General features: G+C 43.0%; 1 long non-coding RNA gene across 1 annotated transcript in view; it reads left to right on the forward strand.

Annotated features, from left to right (window-relative positions):
- Window positions 1-1736: 1736 nt before the first annotated feature.
- Window positions 1737-25938, forward strand: part of LOC140608276 (uncharacterized) — a 37368-nt gene continuing 13166 nt past the window's right edge. The window contains exon 1 of the long non-coding RNA XR_012010300.1: window positions 1737-2295. This is a non-coding gene — a long non-coding RNA (uncharacterized lncRNA). The remainder of the gene's footprint in view (window positions 2296-25938) is intronic.

Below are 25938 nucleotides of genomic sequence, written 5' to 3' on the forward strand. Positions count from 1 at the left end.
TATATTAAATCATTACATAAGGATCTGTCATTAAAATGAGGAGTATTTATTACATTCAAACATAGGTAATACTATTCTCCTTTGTAATGAATGTATCTGGGACATTGCCTCCTTTCTCTACAGCATGAGTCCAGAGAAATGGAAGAGCTAAAATAAAATAACATATCAGATCCTGTACTTTATCCTTCACCCCATAGGACAAGTCCCAGATCCTACAATGAAAAAGTGTAAGATAATGTGGCCTTGTTTTTCACAAGATAGGTAAACATCACTAATGCACTAACATCCTCTTGGCAGCACGTTAGCTTTATGCTGGCTTTTAATGTTTGTGGCTAAAATCAAGTTTATATTTCTGCACAAATACAGCACTTTATGTCATCAGCTTTATACGGTAACTGACGTCAATCTGTAGCTGATTAATAGCCAGTGATTAAAAATAAATTGTTGTCAAATGGCATGCCATTAAAATAACATCTAAAATATCTCCAGAAATCATAAACAGGGTCAGCTGGTGCCAGTATCTGTCTGTGTTTGCGATGAGGCATCCCTTCGTCACCTTCCTGATCCCTAAAACCTTCTAGAAAACACAATTTCTGTGAAATCTAGGTTGTCAGCATGAAGAGAAAGTTGGCAGAACACAGAGTTCTGTTGCTAAGCGATCCCTGGCAAATGTGATACGTGTACATTATGGCATTTGATGACATCTTCAGGAGAGGAGAGAGTCCGACCTGATGGGAACGCATCATTTCCTGGAGATGGGCAAACGCCACAGGAGCCAAGGGTGGGGGTCTGTCCTGCTGCCCAGGACCCCAAGCCATCTCTATTGGGAAATAAAATTAAGTTCTATTGAATATTTAGAGTCTAAGTATTTTCTGCCTGTATCTACCCTTGCTTCACCTTTGAAAGGGAGGGAGTGATGATTCTGTTGTGTTTCCATTTATCACTGTGTCAGAAGGGGTGTTAGTCATAGCCATATGCCCAGGTGAGCACTGATTTATAGGGCTTCTTGAGTGCAAAAGAGAAGGGAAGAAATTTAATACTACTACATGTACTATGTGAAGACATCGGGTAAAATCCCAGGGGCCTGGTGATTTTAAATACAAGTTCTATCCAGTTGGACTGGAAAAGGATCAGAGATCAGCTGATTCAAGCCCCTATTCTACATCCAGAGACCAAGGTGTGGAGATGGTAAATGGAGAGCTCTCTGCAAATAAAACCTTGGCGGGGCATCCCTCAATACATGGAACTGCAGGATAAAATACAGATGCTGATCTTTGAGAATCATAGGACTTTACTTTATTATCTCTTTAATTCTAATGAAAGTTACCCTTGAAGATCCAGCAAACACATGTTCCACATTTCGAGAAGCACAAAGGAGAGATCTGATGAGAGTACTGCCAGTTTGCTTACTAGGGTTTCCACAAGTGTTCTGTTCTCTCAGTTGGCTTGGCTGTGATATTTTCTCCTGCTTTTAAGTAAATAAGTCACATTTTCTGGGCCTGTTGTTCTCAGTGAGAACTGACATCTTCATCCAGATATTCCCGATGCTTCAACCTGACAGATAAGCCCATAATAACAATATGGCTCTTGCTGAACCTTTGGTATTAACATTACATTCTGAGTTACATCTTCCCTTAAAGTGTTAGCACACTCAGGTTGTGTGATGTTCACTAGGATGATCAGGAATCAGGAAACGTGATAAGTCATCAGAAATTTGCAACCCTGATGGAAGAAAACATTTGAGAACAGTATGTTATTCTGAAGTTGAGACATTCTCTAGAACAACATGGGCCTGATGGTTAAAAATGGCTTGATGAAATGTACGTTCATACTCCACTTCATTTCAGTCGGGGCTGTTTGACCAGAAGTAAACGAATAGCATAACTAAAACTTCCTGTGTTTCTTAATCCTTCAGGAGCACCACTTGTTGAATTGTATTGTTAACAACAAGGGAGATGCCGGTGCAAGGATTTTCAAAGGCTGCATCAGAGTTGAATTCAGGAGCTTGAAGCTTGCGAGTCTGTTCTCTGGGAGCCTGAGATCTGAGTTGGAAGCCTGGCTGTTACAAGTCTGTTGGGCTAGTGACAGTCTCCACGTTTCAACCTCATCTCTGTAAAATGTGGAAGATAGAATGAATGACCTGCCTCTCAGGGTTGTTATAAGAATTAAAGGAGTTAGTGCATATAAAGTGCTTCACTCAAAAAATACTTGCTTCATTTCCGCATCTGTAGAATGAGGACAACAAAAATGCCCACCTCGGAGGGGACGCTGTGAGAACTACAGGAAGTGTTTAAGGTAAGTGCTGGAATAGGCTCAATAACCATTAGCTAAAATAGTGATGTTAATGGGCCTCCATTTTAGTGATTTGAAAAGATGATGGAGTCCACACCAATATCATAGACGTGCACCTATCATCCTCATCCTCCCTACCTAGGCTTCTGTTGATCCAGATCACGGCTTTTGTAAGAAGCCTTAAATAATAGATTTCTAGAAGAGAGATATATCTAGCTTGAAAATAAATATTCAGCAGAGTCTACCTTGTGGGGCTCCTGAGCCTTCCTAAGGCCCCAAGATCTGTTCCCCCTATACTGCCACCTGACCAAATCTAGGTGGCCGGGTTGCATAAGTATCCATTTCATATCAACAAAAAGTGTGTCGTATCTTAAGAGCATGTTGGGTCTCCTGTGGGCAGGTCAAAAGAAATTATACTGTGATATCGTTTCCATGTCAAATAGTTGACCTTCACAAAAAAAAAAAAAAAAACTGTCATTGGAATTAATTCGTTCGCCACTGCTTTCAATTCACACGTGCTATGCATTATCAAAAAGTAGAAAGATGATTTAGCTGGATTCACAGTCATCAAATGAGAAAAAGATTCTGTCTTCACAGAGATCATTTGTTTGGTGTCCTTATACACAGGGAAACAACTGTGAGGTTAGGGCTCGTTATTGCTGCTGATTTAAAATTTCACAACCAAAATCAGTAAATCCATCAGATTTGAAATCTAGTAAAATTATCATTTTTTTGCATTTTGTACAGACATTTCAAACTAGAGGTTACTCTGTTTTAAAGTACCAAAGGCTGGAATGAAGAATTATTTACATGTTTACTTAGGAGAGGTGAAGAGATAAGTCAGAAAAAGGGGCATGCGGGCTTAGGACAGGGACTCCTGTTTGTCATGAACTGTTTCCAGAGCTGGCGGGGGCAGGTTTGTATTACTGTCCTAGCCTCAAAGAATGAAATCACAAATTACTTTTAGAGGTAGGAAACAATAAAACACTGCTGTCTATAATTACCAATATTTATGCCCCCTCAAAAAAACAATTTAAACTCTAGGATAAAAATCAAAACTCAAACTGCATAATCCATAGGAAATAATGATAATAAAATGCAATCTATGGAAATCTGTGCCACACATCTGAAATAATACTCAAAGGATAATTGATAGGCCTCACTATTTATTTGTATTGATAAACAAGGTGTGCAAATCACATAGATAAACACAAAATTCAACAAATTAGAACACTACAGCTCACCTAATGCAGCATACGGAGAACAAGAATAAATATACAAATAGAAATGCATGAGTCAGAAAAAAAAAAACTAGTTGAAGCAATTGTTCAAAAACAAGAATTTCAAAAAGATTTAATACTGGATTCACCCATAACTAATTTATACATGAGGAAAAAAGGGCTAAAACACAAAGACACACATTTTTCAAGGGTCATGTCAATTATAAGAGACTACTTTGATCCAATCTATGCACACAACCTTGAGAATCAGGATAAATTGATGATTTGGAAACACTAGCAGAACTGATCCCAGATGATGAGAATAAACAGAACAGACTATCAAAAAAGAAATAACCACAGTTGACAAATCATATCTCTTAAGATGTAGCAGAGAGATTCATTGGGGATTTCTGGCAATCTTTCAATACTCCGATGACCTCCATACCCTTTGAACTGCTTCAGAGCATAGACAATAGCTTTGCATTCTTCTTTTAAGATGAGCATGGAGAGCAAAAAGAAAAAGAAAGAGAAGCCACAGATCAGTCTCACTGAGGAATAATGAAGTGGAAATACTAAACCAAATATTAGCTTACAAAATACAAATTTATATTAAAAACCACCCCATGAAGAAGTAAGGGTGTCTATTTTAAGAGATATGATTCAATATTAGAAAACCTATCAATGCAAGTTTTATATGAAAGTAGTGAAAGAAAACAACCACAAACATCTCCACTGAAGATGAAAAAGTGTTTATTAAAATTTAGCATCTATTCTTAATTGAACAGAATATCTTATCAAAATAGTAATAAACAGGTAATAACTAGGTATGAATATTTCTGTATATCAATCCAAAAGGCAGCACAGTATCATGCTTAAAAGGAAAACCTAGAAGCACTCCCATTAACACCAGCCTGATGTTCACTGTCACCAACCTGTGTAGCCCTGGTTTGGAAAAACTTGTTGTGTCATTAGATAAGAGGAAGAAATGAGAAGTGCAAATTTAGGAAAGAATAGATGAAAGAAAATAAATTCATAAACAGATTCAATATATACATGAATTTAATAAATAATAAAGATGGTATTTATACTCCTTTGGGAAAAAAAACCGATTTGATTATTTAACAAATGGTGTTGGAACAATTGGATCTCCATCTGCAGGAAAAGATAATGAAGTGAGATTCCCTTCCTCATTGGCAACACCAATATAACTTTCAGTTCCATTCAACGTTTGCTAAAATCAATAACAAAAGTAACCCATATAAACATACAAATAAAACAGGTTCCCATGAAGACTTCTGTCACAATTATTTGGGAAGGAGAAAGCTTTTTGAAGAATAAAAACTTAGGGCAACGCGGGTGGCTCAGTGGTTTAGCGCTGCCTTCAGTCCAGGGCGTGATCCTGGAGACCCGGGATCGAATCCCACATCGGGCTCCCTGCATGGAGCCTGCTTCTCCCTCTGCCTGTGTCTCTGCCTCTCTCTCTCTGTGTGTGTCTCTCATGAATAAATAAATAAATAAATAAAATCTTAAAAAAAAAAAAAGAATAAAAACTCAGAAAACTCGAAGAATGGGCTGATATACTTACTACATTATACTTTTTGAACCCTTCATTAATTTAAAAAAAATTTAAAAATAGAGCAATGACACCTTTAGAAAAAAATAACACAAATTCCAGGGCTATAAATTGAAAACATCTAGCTGACCTCTCAATTCTGTCCAGCTTTCAATTTCCACTAAACTTATTGCATTTAATATAATTCACAGGTATTATGGGCTTATCCCAGCACATAAAACCAAAGACTTGTGTTGAGGTCCTTACCCCTAAAAATATCAAGAATGCCATTGAAGTAGCAAGATAAGTACACAATATAATTAAAAGACTTTGAAAGAATGACTAACAGCCATGGTGTTGATGGTGCCAACATAGCTTTGAATTTCCCCAAGTGCCTAGGCTACAAATAGCCATTAAGTGATCAAAGAAAAAGCATCCATTGACAATTTTTATAATAAAATGAAATAACAAGGTGTGACCACCAACCTGAACACAAGTTGCTGAAACAAGCAGTCAACACCATCAAGGCCCGGATGCTCTCTACATCCATGTGGGAAGTGGTGTCAGCAGCAATAAGGACTGTGACCAGAAGAAGTACCCAACCTGCCAATAGAGGAAGTAAGGGCTGTTTGTCCTTAGTATGAAGCATCTGTGGTCAGACCTAGAGACAAGATCTAGATTCTAAGAAGCCTTGGAAATGAATTTTTGGACTGACTTTCAGGGCAAGCTCCATATTGAGGAGCAACTAGAGAAAAAAACAGAATTGAGGGCCATAATAACAATAGAGAAGAAAGAAGGAGGAGGTCCAAACGGAGGTGGGGGAGAGGACAGAGGACATGGGAGGCCAGAATGCAAGCTGCCATATTCTATAAAACTATATAGATTAGCACAAGAAGGGGCTCTTTATAAGTTGACAGACTTATCAATATATAAGTGTTATGAATAGAATATTGATAAATCTAGAGAATTTCCTTCCCTGATCCTACAGAATCTACTAAAGAACAAGCTTCAGGCAACCAAAGTGACTCCAGAAAAATTGATGTAAGACCCAGTAAAGACAATTGAGTATGAAATCACTGAGGGGTATCAGACTAAGTGAGCATTCAGAGAGCCTGGCTTGGAATGCTTAAGGTCATGATAAGACAGAGCAAAGGACGAGAAAGGACAGGGCAAAAATTGGAGGGAGAATCTGGATATATATATAAATTTTAATTATGTTTAATCATCAAAATTGGGACTGGTAGGGGCACCTGGGTGGCTCAGTTAGTGAAACATCTGCCTTCAGCTCAGGTCATGATCTCAGGGTCCTGGGATCGAGTCCCATGTTGGGGTCCCTACTCGATGGGGAGCCTGCTTCTCCCTTTTTCTCTGCCCCTCCCTTCACTGCTCATGCTCTTGCTCATGCTCTCTCTTTCTCTCTCTCTCCCTTAAATGAATAAATAAGTCTTTTTAAAAAGTCCTTTAAAAAATTGGGACTGATCTTATTGCTATTCTGAGACTCTTATTTCTGTGACATGGGAAAGCCATGAATAGTTATAGGACGATATAAGTTTTTCATCATCTGCATCTTTTAGAGCCAGGATCCTTGGCCTGAAAGAGGTAAACAGATATTTAACATAGAATAGGTAAAATATAAGCTCTTTTAGCCTGAATTTAAATTGTAAACATTGATAACATACTCAAGAAATATTTTATGATTAAGTAGATCATTAAATCATCTATCAAGTGTTTAGCTTTAAACTCCTTCTGCTGAAAAGGCCTAAAAACAATGACTTGTCAGGTAGCAATGAACACTCCTAATGCCAAGACTGTGGTCTTGTGTTGCCATTTCTCACCAAAGAAAACCAAGCTAAAAAACAACAACAACAACAACAACAACAACAACAAAAACAAAACAAAACAAAACAAAACAAAACAAAACAAGCTTCCTGGAGAAGTGGCTGATCCCAGATCTGCAGTAGGAGACTTCAGCGTCGGCTTGGAGCACCTTGCAGTACCAGACAGCAAAGAAGCTATGAACATCAGTAGGATCAGGTCAAAAGACTCAAGAGCCAATTTCAAAAGGCTTCTGCTGAGTGAAAGAGAAAAATCTGAGTTTCAAAAAGGATCAAAATTCAATTTCAATGATTTGAAACCATCAAATAGATATAAATTCTTAAGTTTGTAATGATGTTAAAAAATAATAATCAATTGAATTTTGGAGATGTCTTTGAAACTGGAGGAGTGTAAGAGGAGAACCAGAGAGGAAAGAATATTTCTTGCTTTAAAATTATTCCAAAAAAATTTTTTTTAAGATTTTATTTATTTATGAGAGACAGAGAGAGAGAGAGGCAGAGACACAGGCAGAGGGAGAAGCAGGTTCCGTGCAGGGAGCCCAATGTGGGACTTGATCCCGGGACTCCAGGATAACGCTCTGGACTGAAGGTGGTGCTAAACCACTGAGCCACCGGGACTGCCCCAAAATATTTTTTAAATGATAGAAGTGAAATATCAACATTTTGCTACTCCATTGAAGGAATGGACTTGGGCTCTGAGTATAAATGAAAGCTACCCTCTCTGATTTTTCCAGAGACGGTGACAGAACATGAGAGACTCTTAACTCTGGGAAATGAACAAAGGGTAGTGGAAGGTAAGGTGGATGGGGGGATGGGGTGACTGGGTGACAGGCACTGAGGGGGGTACCTGACGGGATGAGCGCTGGGTGTTATACTATATGTTGGCAAATTGAACTCCAATAAAAAAATATACAAAAAAAAATGATAGCTACCAGCAGAAATGAAAGACATTTCAAATATTCTGTGCCTTCTGATGAAACAGTTTGACATCACCCATGTTCCTGCCAAAGGCATCAGATGAGATTCCACCGTCAATCTGGAAAAACAAAGGACAGAGGAGCCTGTTGAGCTGCACAAAGAGAATGCAATTGTCCGAATCCAGACGGTGGGACTCTCTTGGGGCTGAATAATGTATCCCAGATCTTTGGAACAGTTTAATTTAAGGGAACTGAAGGATGGGCAAGGTAATGTGACTAGAAAGAGACTTGTGAAAAAAGAGAAGTTTGTTTTTTTGGTGGGTAAACCTCAATAACAGCATGTGGGGATGCCAGTTGGATGAGCAAACCGTAAGGAAATGCAAGGAAGTAGTTATGACAAAAGTTGAGAAGAGCGAGTCTTTCAGGGGGACAGGCCCATGGAAGGGCTTCTGCAGGGTCTGACAAAAGTCTGTTCTGTTCATGAATGGTAGTATGTGCCTTATAAATAGTTCACTAAATTGTATCTTTGTTCTGGGTGTTCTTCTGTATATAGGCTTTAATTTACAGTAATTTTTTTTTTTAAATCTACACTGCAAAACTAAAGGGAAATTTACTAGGAATCATAAACTACATTCATCCCTGTGTTTATTCGGCGAACACATGAAGAACACTTCGAATGTGCTGGCCACTGGCTCTACTCTGAATTTTGTCCAAAGGAAGCCAGAGGGGGATGGAAATGTGCAAGCCTGGGAAGTTTCAGAAATCCACGATCACATCCAGTGACATGGTTTTCTGAATCTTGCTCAGAATTCCAACCCATGTGAAAGTAAGAGGTAAAACCCTTGAAGATGTGTATCTCTGAAGTGAAGACCTGAAAGAAAGGATCGTCATTAGCAGGCTAATGAAACTAACTCCAAACCCATCCTCTGCGGAGGCCTGGCACATGAAGGGGGTGCCGTTCCAATTCCATCTCCCACTGGTCTCTAACTGGTCAAATCTCAAATTAAAAAGTAGCAGAAGATGTAAAATGGTCACAAGTCCAGCCAGAACGTTTCCTAAGAGCATTGGCAAAAAGAAAACTTTATAGGAGAGCCTCGAATCAAATCTAGATTCCTTAAACTTCTATTATGAATTAGAAAGTAGAATGCTTTGGAGACAAATCACAAAAGTAAAATCTGCCCCATTTCAGCTTGTATCCATGACATAAGACAAAAGACTGTCTTTGCAAACAGATATTAAAGGATATGTCACCTTTGGCAAAGGATTTGGTCATTGGGAAGATATCTTTATTTAGCAACACTTGATTTCTTTGTTGGAAGCTATTTCCTGTTGCATTTGTGTGCGAAAAAGGAAAGTTTCTAAGCAACCGTATTGTATGCTGACTGTCTAATCCCAGTAAAAAACGAGTTTTTTTTTTCTAGAGAAAGGCTATGTATCTATTTCATATAAACTGAATCCTTCAAGTCTATGCTGCTTGGTTATCAGAACTGTTTGGAAATTGATAATATTTTTGACATCAAAGTTTCCAGGTGAGAGAAAAGATAAAGATAAAGCCAAAGGGATAACAGACAGAGCCTAGATTGTTTTCCTCTGCCCACAAATAAGATACCTACAGCTTATTTCCATTTAATCCCTTATCTTTGCCAATAAATAGAAAAATCAAATGAGTTTTCTTTTCTACCCAGCAAACCCACTGGTGGTAAACTGATGGCGTGCATGCCATCCAGAGGGAATAATGGTTTTGAACTTTGCAACCTGCGTTCCGCCAGGAGAGAGGTTTACTCAAAGCAAAGAAATATGGCCAATTTCTGTCTACATTTGTTAATGAACAAAGCATTTTTTTAACCTAAGCCTTCCAGTGAAGCTGGGTTTATCCCTTAGCTGGGGGAGTTTATTTAGATGATTGTCTTTGCCTTTTCATACACTTTCTTCCTGATAGATAGTATCTGGTTATTTCTGACATAATAACGTTCAGCTCATTATATCATGCTTATAAAGCACCATTATAGGACAATAATTATGGACCAATAATAAACAGGGGCTCTTTTCTTAGCTCCCTAGAGTGGAGTGTTAAATGCTGAGAGGCTATATTTTTGTCGGTAAGCATGCAGACTGGCAGGATGAACTGGGTTTGTATCTTAGATCTTCCGCTCACTATGTGTGCTTCCAGGAAGGTTAGTTGGCCTCTCATTTCTTCTTTACACAACAGAGCTAATTGCATCTCTCTCAGGTTGGGACATAAATGCTCAGTTAAGTTTACCTGTTATGAGACATTCTATGTTCAGCATCACAATTTCTCCACAAAATGGATACTTACGTAGAATCAAGTGTGTTGAGGGTTTTGTTTTCTAGAATGTACTTATATTTATGGAAGGGATGGCCCATTTGAGTCTGTCTAACTTCTACTTGAGAATCAGTCTTTGATCTTATTAACATGTTCTTTGAACCACCTACTTTGAGAAAAATTTGGGAAGTGAAAAATCCTGGACCCTATTTCTGGCTTAGAGAGGGTGTGGCCGGCTTAATACGATTTTTGTATTTGGTGTGAACAAAAAAAAAAAATCTCTACTTGCATTTGCACATTTTGAGGGAGAGCGGTTTGGTTCTGGCAAGATCATACAGGGAAGTATCTCTGCTTGTCAGCATCCTTTCCACGGTGTCCCTGTCTCTCCCAGCTTCTCTTTCACTGGGACCTTCCCCACCAAGAGCAGAATAGCCAGGGAGAGAAGCAGGATGGAATACTAACTAGAGAATGGCCAGAGTGTCCAACCTGGGTTCACTGCCAGGTCAGCTGGAAGCAGGGGAGGGAAAAAAGAAGCCAAGAGAATAACGAAGCTGGAAAGTGTGGAACTTGGAACATGCGCAGCCTTGAGTGGATGCATGCCAGGGAGTGTCTGAGTGTGCACTGTGCATGCATGTGCCCCTAAGGAGGAGGAGGAAAGAAATCTCACCATGCAGTGTCCCCTGCAGAGCACTTGGGCTGCAACGGATTTCCCAGGATGCTTTGTTTACCTCTGAGTACATTCATTTCTTTAACTTGGGTGGACCCTCAGTAAGGTAGGAAATGCCCCCCCTCCTTGAGTTCCTAGCCTGTACCTCTAAGTGCAGTGTGGACATGGCCTGCCTTCTAGGGAACAGCAGGGCATGGGCAAGAGGGCGGGAGTGAGCAGGAAGCAGACACCCTCCAGACCCAGAAGAGCAGACAGAGAAGCTCCTCATGGTCAACACCACACACGTTTCCTCTGTCTCTGGGTCAGGTCCGGGGAGGACTATGGGCTTTTCCGACTTTTGCCTGTGGCATGGGGAGAGGTACACAGTCACAAATCAGTGGTGTGCTCTTAAGGCAGAGTGGAATTGGGAGGGGGTTGGGAAGGGGCAGGAAGCATGTTCTGACTGTTCCTCTGTTTCCACAACCTCCCAGGTACCCTGGGCCCTGCCTTCCTCAGCTGTCCCCTCGGCTACAATCACTCCATCCTGGGGTAATCAATGATGGCAGGAGAGAAGGCCCAATTCCACAGCTCCAGTTAATGCCTAGGGAATAAAATGGAGGCCCCGTACGGGAGAGAATCTTGAGGTGGAGGTCCCTGGATCTCCCTTTCCTCAGCTGAAGCGCTGGGGCTGGGTCCACGGGGAGCCGGCTCCTTCCCTGACCTAGAACAACTCATCGCCTGACCTCCCCTCCTCGCCCCCATCTAAGACCTACAGTTCCTGGAACAGAGAGCCCACTGCTGGGGCCCTCGGTGCCGCCAAGCCTCCTGCTCCTCCAGGACGAGCCCCCTCGCCCAGCTCTGGGTAAAAGCCACCCGAGGGCGGTGTCCATAGGCTGCTGGCCTCCCTCACGTGGGCACCCGTGTCTGCTGCTGCTCAAACACAAGTCTGCCAGGCTGTGGAGTCATTTTAGTTGGTCATGATCTTTATGGTTCCAACTGAATAAAATGGAGAAAGAGCCAGCGTCCATCACCTCTAGTGAAGATGGGCTTCACTTCCCTCCCAGGGGTGTGTGTGCTGGGGTGGGGGGATGTACACATGCACGTGGTTCTGCAGTAGGAGACGCATTCCCACGGTGCAGGAATCAAGGTGCAGTGATGAAAGGTCACGTCCAGCCTGGCACCTGTGCACACTGGTGTGGACACACGGGGGCTGGCCCATCCAGGTGCTGCAAATGAACTTGGGTTACAGCCCTCAGATCTCTTCTGGAGCACTCACTGGGAGCTTCAGGCATGTTTTCAATCCTCATTCTTTCATTTGGTGCTTGATGAACTCCTCCTGCCCTCCTGGACTCTAGTTTCTCTACTGTTTGTCTTCTCATTTCCTTGGCTCTTTTCCTCCGTCCATCCCATGATATTAGGGCAAAGCCCTTGGTGCCTTCCTCGTATCACGACAGCCACGTATGTGATCGATAGGGTCAAATGAGCATCCTTGGACTTGGGTGTTGAAAATGCTCCATTTTGGTTATGTTGTTAGTCTTCTCTTACTTGGCATGGTTTTCTGCTCATGAACATCATACCATGGGCGGACACAGTGCATGCATGTGGCTATGAGTTTTCATAGTTACGGACTTCATAAGTTCCATATACAGTATGTACACATATTTACATATAAACTTAGAAGGAGAGAGAATGGATGATACTTGCTTGTTGATACAACACACAAAAGTATGGTAAAAACACTTTGCGCAGCATATGTTTTGTGCCTGTGCACTATTTGTGATGATGCACAAGAACGCAGGTATGAGGACAATATAGAACCCTTCTTCATAGAGCCCCATTTCCAGTCAGGGAAGACTTTGCAGAAAATGACAGTTTCTGAAGCTGATGGTCAGCCAGCCTGAGGCTCTGCCTGACAACCAGACCCTCTTTGCTGGAAGGTTTCTCGTGCACCAGCATGGTTGTCTGCAATGACAATTAAAACGTATTTCCATGCAGTGTGTCCTGGTTTTGAAATCACGCACACCATCCAGAAAGCTCCAAGTCAGCCTTTTCCTGAAGGCTTCACTGTGTGTTTCTCTATGCTGCTTGTTGCTCCTAATTCTATAGCTAAATTGATCTTCTGCACCACATTCAGAAGAGGGAAATGAAGCTTTTAGAGCTTGCTATGGATTCAGAGAGCTCCTCTCCTGGGTGTTGTCTATGGTCTCAGCAATTATATTTTTTATCTAAGGCATTTTTATGTGAATAAAATAATCTCAGTTTCTTAAATGAGACAATTAAACTCCATTTTACCTTGTTTCCCCAGGGCTGTGAAGTCCTTACTCTAAGAGAATATCTTTGTTCAACTCCCTGATAGACTTTTATTCTCTTTATTGACTGACATCTATGTTCTGAATTTTTCATGCCTGTGTTACATGGACCAGACAGGGTAGGAGTTGAACCCTGCCCTACAGGTGCCTGTCTGAATAGTTGAGACCCACGTGATAATTGCCAGTGCAGAAGTGGAGGTTCCCACATTCTTTGAGTTAGTAGTGTTTCTCACTAGCCTGCACCCAGTTGGGAGCAACGACTTTGTTTCTCAGTGCCAGTTCTTGCATTTCCATATGTACCAGAGTGTTCTGCTGCTCTGTTCAGGACCTTGCAATTGGTAGCTCTGCTATCACTGGGAAAAGGTAAGGCTGAGTCAAGTCAGTGAGGTCAACAGGGAAAGCCTGTCCTCTTTGGGGTAGATTTTATTATTCAGGATATTCATTTTCCTTCCCTAGAGACATGATATTTCTCTGCCCATAGATATCAGGCTTGGCCATGGAACTGTAAGTGTTCTTTCAGATAGAAGATTTGGGAGGGGTGTGTAAGCCCAGCTCCCACCTTGCTAAGTGCATGTCACTCGTGCAGATGATAGAAAGTAAGAGGAAGAGACATGCACTGTCCTTGAGCAGAAGCTTTAGAAGCTTCCTCTTGGTCCCTCTTATCTCCCTTCCCCTTCCACGTCAAGATTGACAGTGACCCAGAGAGCAACTCCATCAGACTAGGTCCCAAACTGAAGATAACACTGAACAGAGCCAAAGCAGACCCCAGATGGACACAGAACAGGAGCAGGAAATCAGCCTGTGCTGCCCAGCCCCTGAGAGCCCAGGGCTGCTTTTTAGCCAGCAGTGCGCCTAGGCTCTCCTGACTGATACACTTCCTAGTCTGTGCGAGTGCTTTACAGTGTTCAGCCCACCACTGAACCTGGAGCTGCTACAAACCATCTGTCCTGGATAAGTATTGTGATACATACGTTTGTGTTACAAAGTTGTTCAATGACTTTTAAAGAAAGGTCTCCAGTAGAGCGGTAAGCCTGCTGGTGGAAGACACATGTCTGAGGAGAGTGGCTTAGATGGTCAGGGGAAGGGGGTGTGCACCCAGTACAGAGGCGCATGGCCAAGAAGGGGCCCCTCCTGGGGCTGAGCAGCTGCAGCTCAGTGCCAGGGGACCTGAGCTCTACTGTAGGTGTGTGGGCCTCTCAAACACAAAAGCCACAAATAGTTTGCCACTCTGTAATCCACCCAGGTTTATGTTCCATCCACCACTGTGGCCTGTATGAATTCACATCAAAGCTGGAAAGACAGAGGGGCACCTGTGTGGCTCAGTTGGTTAAGCCTCTGACTCTTAAGTTTTGGCTCAGGTGGTGATCTTGGGGCCGTGAGCTTGAGCCCTGCGTCGGGCTCCATGCTCAGCACAGAGTCTGCTTCAGATTCTCTCTCTTTCCCTAGGCCCCTCACCCACCATTCTTTCTTTCTCTCTGTAAAATAAATAAATCTTTTTAAAAAAAGAAGCTGAAAAGATAGGGAATATATCCAGAGTGAGACCACTTCTCACTACTCTTCTACCACAACTTAGATCCAAGCTAATAATAATAACATCTCTCTTACCTGGGTTGTTATCACTGCTTCTTAGTTGAGTTTCTTGCTTCCACTCGTTTTTTTTTTTAAGATTTTATTTATTCATTCATGAGAGGCACACAGAGAGAGAGAGAGAGAGAGAGAGAGGCAGAGACACAGGTAGAAGTAGAAGCAGGCTCCCCGCAGGGAGCCCGATGCAGCATTCGATCCCAGGACTGAGCCAAAGGTAAATGCTCAACCGCTGAGCCACCCCCAGGTGTCCCTTGCTTCCACTCTTGATTCTTTTTGTGAGTTGAACTGTGTCCCAAGAAAAGATATGTTAAAGTCCTAACATCAGTATCTGTAAATGTGACCTTATTTGGACATAAGGTCTTGGCAAACAAAATCAACTTAAGATGAGGTCAGATTGGGGTAAGCCCTAACCTAATGATTGGAGTCCTTATGAGAGAAAGATTTAGAGACCCTGAGACACAGGGAAGAAGGCCTTCATGTGGATGGAGATGGAGGCAGAGATTGAAGGTATGCTACCACAAGCCAAGGAACACCAAGGATCTGTTCTGCGTAGTTTTGAAGTTTTTCTGCATGGTCAGAGTCCAGGCTCTGAAGTGAGAACATCAGTTCAGTCCCAGCTCTAGTCAGTTACACCTGCTTGGGCGATTTACTACATATCTCCATGTTAGTGTTCACGTCCCTACAATGAGAGTCTTGAAAGTGCCTATCTCAAAAGACTACTTAGAGTAATAAATGAGATTATTCATCTAAGTTCTTAGAATGTAGCGTGGCACCCTGAAAGCCGTTAGTGAATTAATAACACATTATTCTATTGGATAAAATAACCAATGGATTAACAATAGATAAATAAGAGATTATTGTGAACAATCATAGATATTCTCTCTGGGTTGTTTAATTTTGTCATTATTTGATGCAGTCTTGGATGATCCTCTGCTCTACCTCCTCCATGCATTTACCTTTTGTAACTTTAGAAAAATACGTCTTGATTATTTTGATTCTTCTTCCAACCAAGATGAAGTTACAGGGACCAGATTTCTCTCCTACCTGCAACAACAGAAGAGTGAAAATTATGAAACAAGGATTTTCTGACATTGGATATCAGCCAGAACGGCACAGCGAGGCTCACAGGAAGCAAACAAGTAAGCCTATGATTGTCAGCACTGGTGCCTGGTGACAGCCCCCGGATGCAGCAGGAAGATGATTCCCCAGGAGACTGGCTCTTTCCCTGAGTGGGGGAGACGGCCCAGAGAACCCATACAGGCCGAAGGAGAGAGTTTCCCCCCCATAAGGAAACAAGGAAAGGACAACTGTGGAGAGAGAGAGAGAGAGAGAGAGAGAGAGAAAGCTCCCAAGATCAGCAGAGGGGTCCCCTCATGTCTGTGGCTGACGGTCACTGCATGCTCACTAGGAAACATCCCCTGGCAGGGGCAAGAACACCCTATAAGGCTCAAGGGGACAGTCCCTGAAGTTCACACAAAGCCAGGAGTAGAGTGTGTTCCCACCAGTCAGGGAGGAAAGAACTTGTAATTTATGGGGTATCAGCAGGGTAATGAGAAGGGTCTGTCTAAGCGGGAGGTACACTTAGTCCTGCACCGAAGGAGGCATTGGTCCCACTGAATGAAGACCTCACAGGATCAAGCTGTCCCCAAGTAACTTAGCCATCTCCTCGAACAAAGCCCAGGGATATTTACAGGGATGTAAAAACATCCATCACACAGAAAATACATCATGTCTGCCATTCAGTTAAAAAGGGTACCACTCTGAAAAGAAGTAGACACATAGACACAGACCCAAAACAGATCTGAAAATGACACAGGCTACAGAAGCAGGAGCTAAGGACACTACGACCGCTGTGTCTGTATTCAAGAGACAGCAGGACAAGCTGAGTGCGTCAGAGGCAGACCCGGGAGATGGAGAAATGAGCCAAACCACACTCCTAGTGATAGAAGCTACATTTGTCTGAGGAGGAACCTGTGACGGATCAGTAGCAGGGCAGATGTCGCAGAGGGAAAGAAGAATGAGCCTGAAGACACCGCAAGAGAGACCATCTCAGTGACACACAGCGGGGCGGGGGGGAAAGGCTGACCTGGGTGAGAGAAGCGCCACCGATCTGTGTGGCAACTTCGAGCCGCCTCATCCAAAGGCACAGAAACCCTTTTTGAAAAAACAAAGTGTGAAAATTTCCCAAATTTGGTGAAAACGATCAATTCACTGCTCGGGGCCGCTCGGCCAACCCTAGCACGAAAGAGCAGGAAGAAAATGACATCAAGACGCATGGTAATGAAATTGCACACAAAGCTTTCGTCCTCGGCCGGTCTTTCAAAGGCGGCGCGTGATGGCAAATACATGTTTTAACTTTGCTCCCCGAGGGCAGCTGGTTCCCTCCGCATATCGGGGTGCCCGTGAGGGGCCTGCGGCAGGTCCCACGACTGCGGCTTCAGCGCTCGGGGGCTGAACGCAAAGTGCCCCGGGCGCGCCCTGGGTCTCCCCCGGCTCCGGGCGCCTGGTTGGAGGTGCTGGGGCTGCCCAGGGCCTCGGCCGCGCTGCCCGGGCTCCCCTCCTCTGATCCGCCGTCTGCGTGGGTCCCTGGCGGCCGCCGAGGCCCGGCTCCTCCTTCCTTCCTTCCTTCCAGGGTCCCCCTCGGCGCGGCCCTGCCCCTGGTGCTCCTGGGGACCCCTCCTTTCTCCCGGCTGCTGATGGACGTGGAGAGTTCACGACCCCCTTCACTAGGGGGGCCCTTCGGGACCTGCTTTCCCCCTCGGACACGGAGGCTGGACACCTGCTGCTCCCGGCCCTGGAAGCGGTGGCCGTGGCCGGGCCGGGCCCCGGGCGTCCGCGCTCCTGGCCTGGTGGACCCGCCCTCCCCGACGGCCGCGGCGCGGCTGTGCACGTCCAGCACCGCGGCCCCCTGCACAGCGCGCCTCCCCCTGCGGGGCTGCTCGGAGGAAGGGGTGCTGGGCTTCCCTGTGCTCGGCGGGGGAGGCCGGGGACTGGTGTCCTGGGGCTGCCCGCAGCCCGTGAGCACAATGCCTGCAGCCTGGGGGTGAGCCCGGACGGCTGTCCTCGCGCCCCCGTGCCCCAGAGCACACTGGAGACGGCTCGGGTCGCGGTGGCACCACCAGCCGCTCGGCGCCCTGAGTCGCCCTCGGGAGGTACCGCGGGGGGCCTCTCAGCTCGGGGGACCAGGCTGCCCTGGGAGCCGCGGTGCCCACTGTGTCTTGGAGGGTTTACAAGTAAAGAAAGTTGCTTTAAAAATGAAAAGTCGGGGGGGATCCCTGGGTGGCGCAGCGGTTTGGCACCTGCCTTTGGCCCAGGGCGCGATCCTGGAGACCCGGGATCGAGTCCCGCGTCGGGCTCCCTGCATGGAGCCTGCTTCTCCCTCTGCCTGTGTCTCTGCCTCTCTCTCTCTCTCTATCATAAATAAATAAATCTTTAAAAAGAAAGGAAAAGTTAGGGATGGGACTCGTTGTTCCTGGAATTATTCCCAGGCCACACTATGTAACAGAATGAATGTGTTTATGAGTTAGATGGAAGAGCCATGAAATTCTTGGATAAAAATGGAGCATGTGTTGGTCTAAAAAAAAGGGCAAAATACCCTTTTCAGGGTGCCATAATTTTTGTATAAAAATAGATTTTAGTTGTTAGGACATACAGAAAAACATGTATTGTTAGTAAACTTAAGAAAATGCCATCAATGAAAGAAATTTTCAAAGTACGATAAGGAATGATTCTCTTACAAGGTGCAGGTAATTTGGTAATGGCAGAATGTGCTAGGTGGGTGATTTATTTTTCATTAATTAGAAGTTAGGGATTATAAAAAGACATTATGATAAACAAAGTACTACTTTAAACATAACTCAGTCGTATAACTCATTACTTAACTATAGGAAGTATTTTCATGGTACTTAGATGCTTCTGGATACAGTAGATACGTCTTTGGCTTCATACATTTTATTAGAATATTTAATCCATCAATTGTTCTGTTATCTTCAACATATAGAAATACATTGAACTATCTTGATATATTCAGGCAGTCTTCCTCCCCCAACCCAACCAAATTTGCCCTCCTCTGTAGCAAAATGATGTAAAACATTCAGATAACTTCAAAAACACTAAAGCAATCTATTTTGGAAGCAGGCGTGTGAAGGCACAGCCCTCCCTGTGGTGAGGAATTCCTTGGAGTAGAAAGGAAAACCCCAAGTGTAAAGGGGTCCATTTAACTGCATATTTAATCAGAAATAAGATCAATAGTGGTGAACGTAACAGGAAAAATGACTTATTACTTATAATTTACAAAACTGCAACAGATGCAGCACAGTCATGACTCCTAGTAAAATAATACAGAAAAACCATGAAAGAGAATTCCAGAGCCTCTGACATCCCTAATTGGTTAATCCCTGGGAGTTCAGGGCTATTTTTCCAAGTTACACAGATGAGGAAATTGAGGGATTCTGTGGCTGAAGGCCATGAAATGAGCAAATAAAAGGGTAAAACTTGTAATAAACAGTTCTGGGCCGAGACCACAGACAGAGACAGCTTCTCCAGTTTACAGAAGGCAAACTGGAAGAAATCCACTGCTGTCCCCTGGGGTGGGGGCTCCACTGACGGGCACATTTGCAGCCAGAGGACCCATCCTGCCTTCCGCGTCCTCGGTACTTGGCACAACAGGCATCTGCTAAGTCAGTGGATGAAGAGATCAACAAACAGGCTTTTGAGACAGCCCACGTGTGTGTTGTGTAAACTCGGTCACCCAATGTTCAAGCACAGGTGTAATCAGAAGCACCAGGTGAGTCCCGTGGTCCCCGCTATAATGATCCCTCTGATACAAAACCAGGAAGATGGGATGCCAGTGAACACAGCCCTGAAGTGGGCTTCTCAGTCTTCCCTACTCCTTAAAAATCATTTCACTTTGCATTTGGGCATGGAGCAGCTCTACTTGTTCAATAGCAGACATTTCTCGTTTGTTTATTTTTTTTTTCTGCCTCTTGAAAGGACACTGGCAGCCAAGAGCTCAATACTTTTCTTCACTTGTATCTATGAGTTTTGTGGTTGAGGTTGTGACATGGAAAGTTCACATAAATAGCAAAGGTTTAGTCATTAAATACACTGTTCCCTCACTCCTTTTGCCTGAACTTCCTGTCTTCTGCTTGAGCCAAGTATGTCCTGCATTTCGTAGAACGTCATTCTGTCACCAGAGTGATGAATTTGCAACACACAGCACCCATGCCCCGATGTCTCTGTCTCCAAACATTGTGTTGACCTGGTCATCTGCATCCGCTTTTGGGAGAGGAGCAGCTACTGGACTGGAAGTGAAGAGCATCCGAGGGATGCAGACCAACAGGTGCTGCCTTCGCACTTACACTTCAGAGGGTGAGACCAAGGGAATACCCAAAGGGCATCCTTCCTCAACATCTTTGCAGAAAATACTTGGAATAGGAAGATCCCGATGGTAGATTACTAGGTAGGAAAATACATGTGGAGTGAGGAGCACCACTACAAACCCCACAAAAGTGGGAATCCTCCCACTGTCTCTCACTTCCTTTATCAAGTGTGAGAGTTTTGTTAGCTATGAAGATGAAGAAGTCCTTTGGTTCCAGGTTGGTTTGGCTTCTGGAAACTGGCAAAAAGAGAAGCACTTGAGGAAGACAGCACTTTTCTGGGCTGAAAACACATATTACTGAAGGGGTTTCATTTTATTTAAAACGTTTGCCAGGTATGGGTAGGAAACTGCCAGCCCTTCAGCTCAAATTGTTCTATTTATTTACAGCAGCATTAAACTGGTACATTAGTGATTTCCATTCTTGCTTTGCAGTAACACAGTACACGTCTAATGATATTTATTGTAAACATCTCAATCTATGATAACCAAAATATATCTTCATGCACTTTAACATTTTAAAAATCCATTCGACCATGGCAGAAGAGGTTCTGCAGGGGAGAGGGTGTTGCAAGCACAGTGAGGAGATAATGCAGCCCCAAGGGCTTGTGGATCACAGTCCTGGATCTCCCCCTGAACTTTCCCCCAGAGCTTTCCCTTCATCCTCCCTGACCTCAGAAATACACTATCCTCTGTGATAAGAACTGCTTAAGAAAACCTGTCTGAAGCTCCAGCATCCCTTTGTACTGTTTTGTTCATTCTCCCTGTGATTCTACACCCCAGAATGTGCTCCTATCCTGCAAGCTCATTTAGTGAACGGGCCAATTCCAGCCCAGCCTTGGCGGGTGCATGAGGACCCCGCCAACCGCAGTCCTCGCTCTCTTTTGGTTAGATGGGCGCTGCATGTGGTAGCTCTGTCTCATGGAGGCACTCATGTTTCTACAGATCTGGGCTTGCATTTTGGCTATTCTTTCCTGGCTCCAGCCAACTTCATCAATCACCAGCAATCATTCATTACACTGAAGGCTTCTCTCTTCAGGACCAGGACTAGCAGCTGGCTATTAGTTTTTACTCCACCAAAAATGGGGTTTGGAAATAGTCTTTAGCTGCGTCAGGTCTGGAGGCAGAAGTGCCATGCAGAAATCCATGAGAAAGTCTTTCACTTATGCAGGAACAGAGTATCTGAGGCTTTTGTCTCTGGTTCTCTGGAGCTCTGAGAGACTGCCCTTGCCTCATTGTTTGATTGATTGATTGATTTTTCTGAGTACAAATTGGTTAATCTCTAAAAAATTTAAATGCTGACATGGCAAGATTTTACTTGTTGTAGATATCAGATTATCAAAGATAGTTAAAAAAAAAAAAAAGATGGGGCACCTGGGTGGTTCAGTGGTTGAGCATCTGCCTTAGGCTCAGGGTGTGATCCCGGGGTCCTGGGATCAAGTCCCTTTTCAGGCTCCCTGCTGGGAGCCTACTTCTCCCTCTGCCTCTCTCTGTGTGTCTCTCATTAATAAATAAATAAAAATCTTAAAAAAATAAAAATAAAATTTAAAAAAGTGTTTGAGCCCAAAATGTGATTTAGAGGTCCGAAAACAACATATGTTTTCTGCTTTCATAGAAATATGGAGGATACCATGGGCCATACCATGGCCATGAACCTCGGCCATGGTACCAGTTGTACCAGTTTAGTTGGAGTTTAAACATTGCAACATTTTTTGAGAACAGCCTTGGTCTCAAGATCTCTTTTTACCCTGCTTCAATTTTATGCACCATTAAAGTTCTCCCCAACAAGGCTGGGAGGAAGGAAAAGAACGTACCAAACTACTCTAGCCTACGGAAACAGAACACTGAATGGGTGTATGTGGCAGATGCCATCTGCTGAGTATCCAAAACCCAGACAAAGGGTCAGGGATTTCTGTCTGTTTTGTTTAGTGCTGTAATGCCAAAACCTATTATGGTGACTGGCATAATCAATAAAGATTTGTTGAATGGATGATATGCATTTTACAAGAGGGCAAGCAAGACTTGGGGGGTATATTTTTAAAAGCAGCACTCAATATTGCCTGAGTCTGACCTTCAGGTTAACAATGCATTAATTACTGAAGATATTCTCCTCAAATCTTTTTTTTTTTTTAAAGCAAACAAAAACTGATGCATTTTTTTTTTCTTTTTACGATTTCTATTTTCATGTTCAAGTTTGGCGTTTGGATTACCACCTGAATGAAGTCATCGTCACATTTAAAAGACAAGGTCAAATGAAGGGGAAAAACAACACGGCAATCATCATAAAAGGAAATAGCAATAATCATATCCATAAAAGCAAAGTTTAATCCAATTAACTAAAAAGAGAGTTAGAAATAAAATGACTATATTGTGGCTAATGGAGAATTCCTATCTTCATTCTTTGCTGAAAAAAAATGCATGGATGCATTCATTTTTTCCTCTCAAAAATGAAAGCAATAAAACAAATGAGAGTCCTAATCTTTATTTCAAATAAATGGAAAGAAATGGGCTGAAATCTACTTAGTTCTCTGAGAAAAAAAAATGCAAATGAGGTTTATTATGAGGCTTTCGGAAATGAATGGTCAAGAGTTAGCTGTATGAATACCCTGACAGCATATAGTTTATCAGTGAGTAGCAGAAATCTCAATCTTGTGCAATGTTTTGACTGGATTGAAAAGGATGCACTTTTGCTGCAAAGATCTGATTTTGCTGCACACCCAGTGAGAGTGTGTGTGGTCTCAGCTACGTGTGGCTTTATCCATCCCCACTCCATCTGTTTTTTGTAGACATCTCTGAGCCACCATTTTGGTTCAGTTGGACTAGCTGCTGTGAAGAAGGGTTGATATTCCTCGGGACTCTAAGTACAGAGTCCCTGTATACTCCTGTGGTATACACACAGCCTTCTTCTTCTAAATGCATGCATGTCCTCACAAGGCTGTGTGTGCAAGTCCAGGAAGGTATCAATCAGCAAATATCAAGAAAATCACAAATGAAAAGATTTGACTTAAAAGAATGTCAGACCACTATGGTCTTTGACTCGCCTCTAAAGTCTCATTGGAAAGGAAACCTTCGTTTTGGCGTACACCATTTCCTCTTCCACGCCTTCACCAGATCAAGGCTTTCCCTACCAAGAACTACAGGCAAATCGTGTTCCCAAGGATCACACTCCTCATATGCACTATTTAGTGGGATGACTATTGTGTATACAAGGAAAAGCTGTCCAACTCCATGTATCATTCACATAAGTCCCATGCTATATTTTCTTGATATCCTAAGGAAGACTTTGATTTAGAGGACTTCACGCAGCTCACATGAAAAGGGACCATTAAGGCCCATAAATGTACATGCACACACCATAATTCATAAGATGAGCATGTGCCCACCTTCTGAGACTGCCAGACATTCCTCCCTAGGAGCTGATCTCTTGATATTGTTTGCACAAAAACAGTACCTCAGTAGTTCATGTGTGCTATAATAGTCATGAATTAGAAGGTGCTGGACTAAGGTTTATCTGTAATCAGCTATTTTTAAAGTTGTTATGTAGGCAATGATTACAGAGAGAAAATTATTTAAATCCATACTATATATCATGTATGTTAAAAGAAAATTTGGCCCAGAGCTAAAAATCAAACAAGAAACTATGAAAAACCAGGAAAAAATGAAAACAAAACAAAACAAAACAAAACTTTACTAATTACAATTTTGGAAAAAGTATGCCAGATAAGAAAGGAAACTATGAAAGAAGTGGTTGACAGGTTTTTACCATAAAAATGTAAATCATATAAAATATGAAAAGCAGCCAAAATGAAAGAAATATGAATCAATAGTAGAGAAGATATTTGCATCAAATAAACCACATGAGAGAATCAATACCTATAATAAATAAAATTGTTCACAGATACAATAACACTACAAGGACTATAATAAATGAAAGAGCCCAGGAAATGAATGGAAAATGTACAATGGAACATAAATGGTGGGGATAAAATGTCTATCTTCCTAGTTATCAAAGAAATGCAAATTAAAGCAAGACTTGCAACCATTATATTCTTACTGATATTTTTTTAAAGGCTAGCATTCCACACTCTTCGGCCTGTTGGAATATTGTCATAAATAATAGGTGGCAGTATAAACCGACAGGGTTCTTTCTTGGGGAAAGCAGTTTGATAATGTCCCAATGCCATGATTTTCTCAGTCACTCTCATTCATTCAAGAAATATTTGCTAAAAAAAAAAAAAAAAGAAATATTTGCTAAGCATCTACTATGTGCCAATGATTCTACCATATGTTGGGAATTCAATCATGGACATGATAGACATATTATTGCCTTCATAGTCTTATAGCTATTCTAAGGAAACAGGTATTAAAAAATAAAATAGGGGCCCTTGGGTGGCTCAGTCAGTTAAGCATCTGCCGTCAGCTCAGGTCATGATCCCAGAGTCCTGGGATCGAGCCCCACGTTGGGCTCCCTACTCAGCAGTGCCTGCTTCTCTCTCTCTCCCTTTGCTTGCTGCTCCCCCTGCTTGTGCTCTCTCTTTTTCAAATAAATAAATAAATAAATAAATAAATAAATAAATAAATAAAATCTTAAAAAAAATAAGGTGGGTATTCTGCATTAGTGTGGTAGGATTGCTGTAAAAAAATATTACAGGCTGGACATCTTAACCAACAGAAATTTCCATCCTCGCCCCCAGAATTCTGGAGACTGGAAGCCCCAGATGGAAATGTTGGCAGGTTTCCCTGCTCAGTGGGGAGTCTACTTTTCCCTCTCTCTCTGTGCCCCCTCTTGCTCATATTCTCTCACTCTCTCATGCTCTCCCTCAGATGAATAAATAAAATCTTAAAAAAAATAAAAATAATACATATTTTCAATAGCTGGAATACTTTTGATGAAGCACAAGTAACTATGTAATTGATTGGATTATAGGTTGGAGACCAGATTAAATGAGTAAATGAGAGGATGCAGTAACCTGGATTGCCCAGATAAGTTAGAACACAGAGTTGCCTTTGTTATAGAGCATTTAACCTCTCTGGCATCTGGACAATTTTCCCAAGAAAGCAAAATTTTAGCAGAAAATCTGAATAAAACACAGCAGATAAAAAGGGAAGGAGGAAAGAACATTCTAGAAAGAAAGCAGTGAGATGTTAGGGAGGGAGCCACAGGTCCCGGGGGCTCCTCCATGGTGAATGCAGGGGAGATTGCAGAGTCCAAGAGGGTGTGGGTCCTGTGAGGCCAGTAAGTGATGCTGAGAATTTGCTTCTTGATCCCAAGAACAATGGGGAGCCAGCTGGAGAGGATTAGTGGAGCAGAGGCATGACTTCAATTTATAAAATGCCCCTCTGGCTGCAGTAAGCATAATACTGGGGGCGAGGGTGTAGGGAAGAACATGTCCACCAGGACTCCAGGAAGAATCGTGTTATGATAGCTCAGGTGAGACCTGGTGGTGACAGGTTGTCTTCACACTGAGGTATAAACACGCTGGGAGGTACACGAAGTTTCTACATGTGTTTTGGGGGCAAAGGGGAAGCTGTAAAAGACTCACTTTTAAGATCTTTGAATTCCTTATGTAATCCGTTCCAAAGCTGCCCAGCCTGGAAAAAGGCCCACAGTTTGTAGGGACCTAGTTCTCCTCTCTCACTGCCTCAGCCAAGACTATTTCTCAGAGGGGAGCTTGGCTGGGAATACTGCTGGCAGCCAGGGAAACCAGTGCCCTGCCCTGTAGTGGGGGGGTGGGGGGCAGGGGAGCGGGATAAGGAGCACGCGCTTCATCCCCCGCTGAGTGCACCCCTGCTTGCCCAATCTGTGCTCCTCGCCTCACTCCATCACCCCAATGGGAATGACTCCTCTAAGTTCTGGGTGGGCCTCTCCTTGGGAGCCTATCAAGTCAGGCTAGTGCTACCAAATCCAGATCACACACT

The sequence above is a fragment of the Canis lupus genome, chromosome 17, assembly GCF_048164855.1.
Source record: "Canis lupus baileyi chromosome 17, mCanLup2.hap1, whole genome shotgun sequence".
NCBI classification, from domain to species: domain Eukaryota; kingdom Metazoa; phylum Chordata; class Mammalia; order Carnivora; family Canidae; genus Canis; species Canis lupus.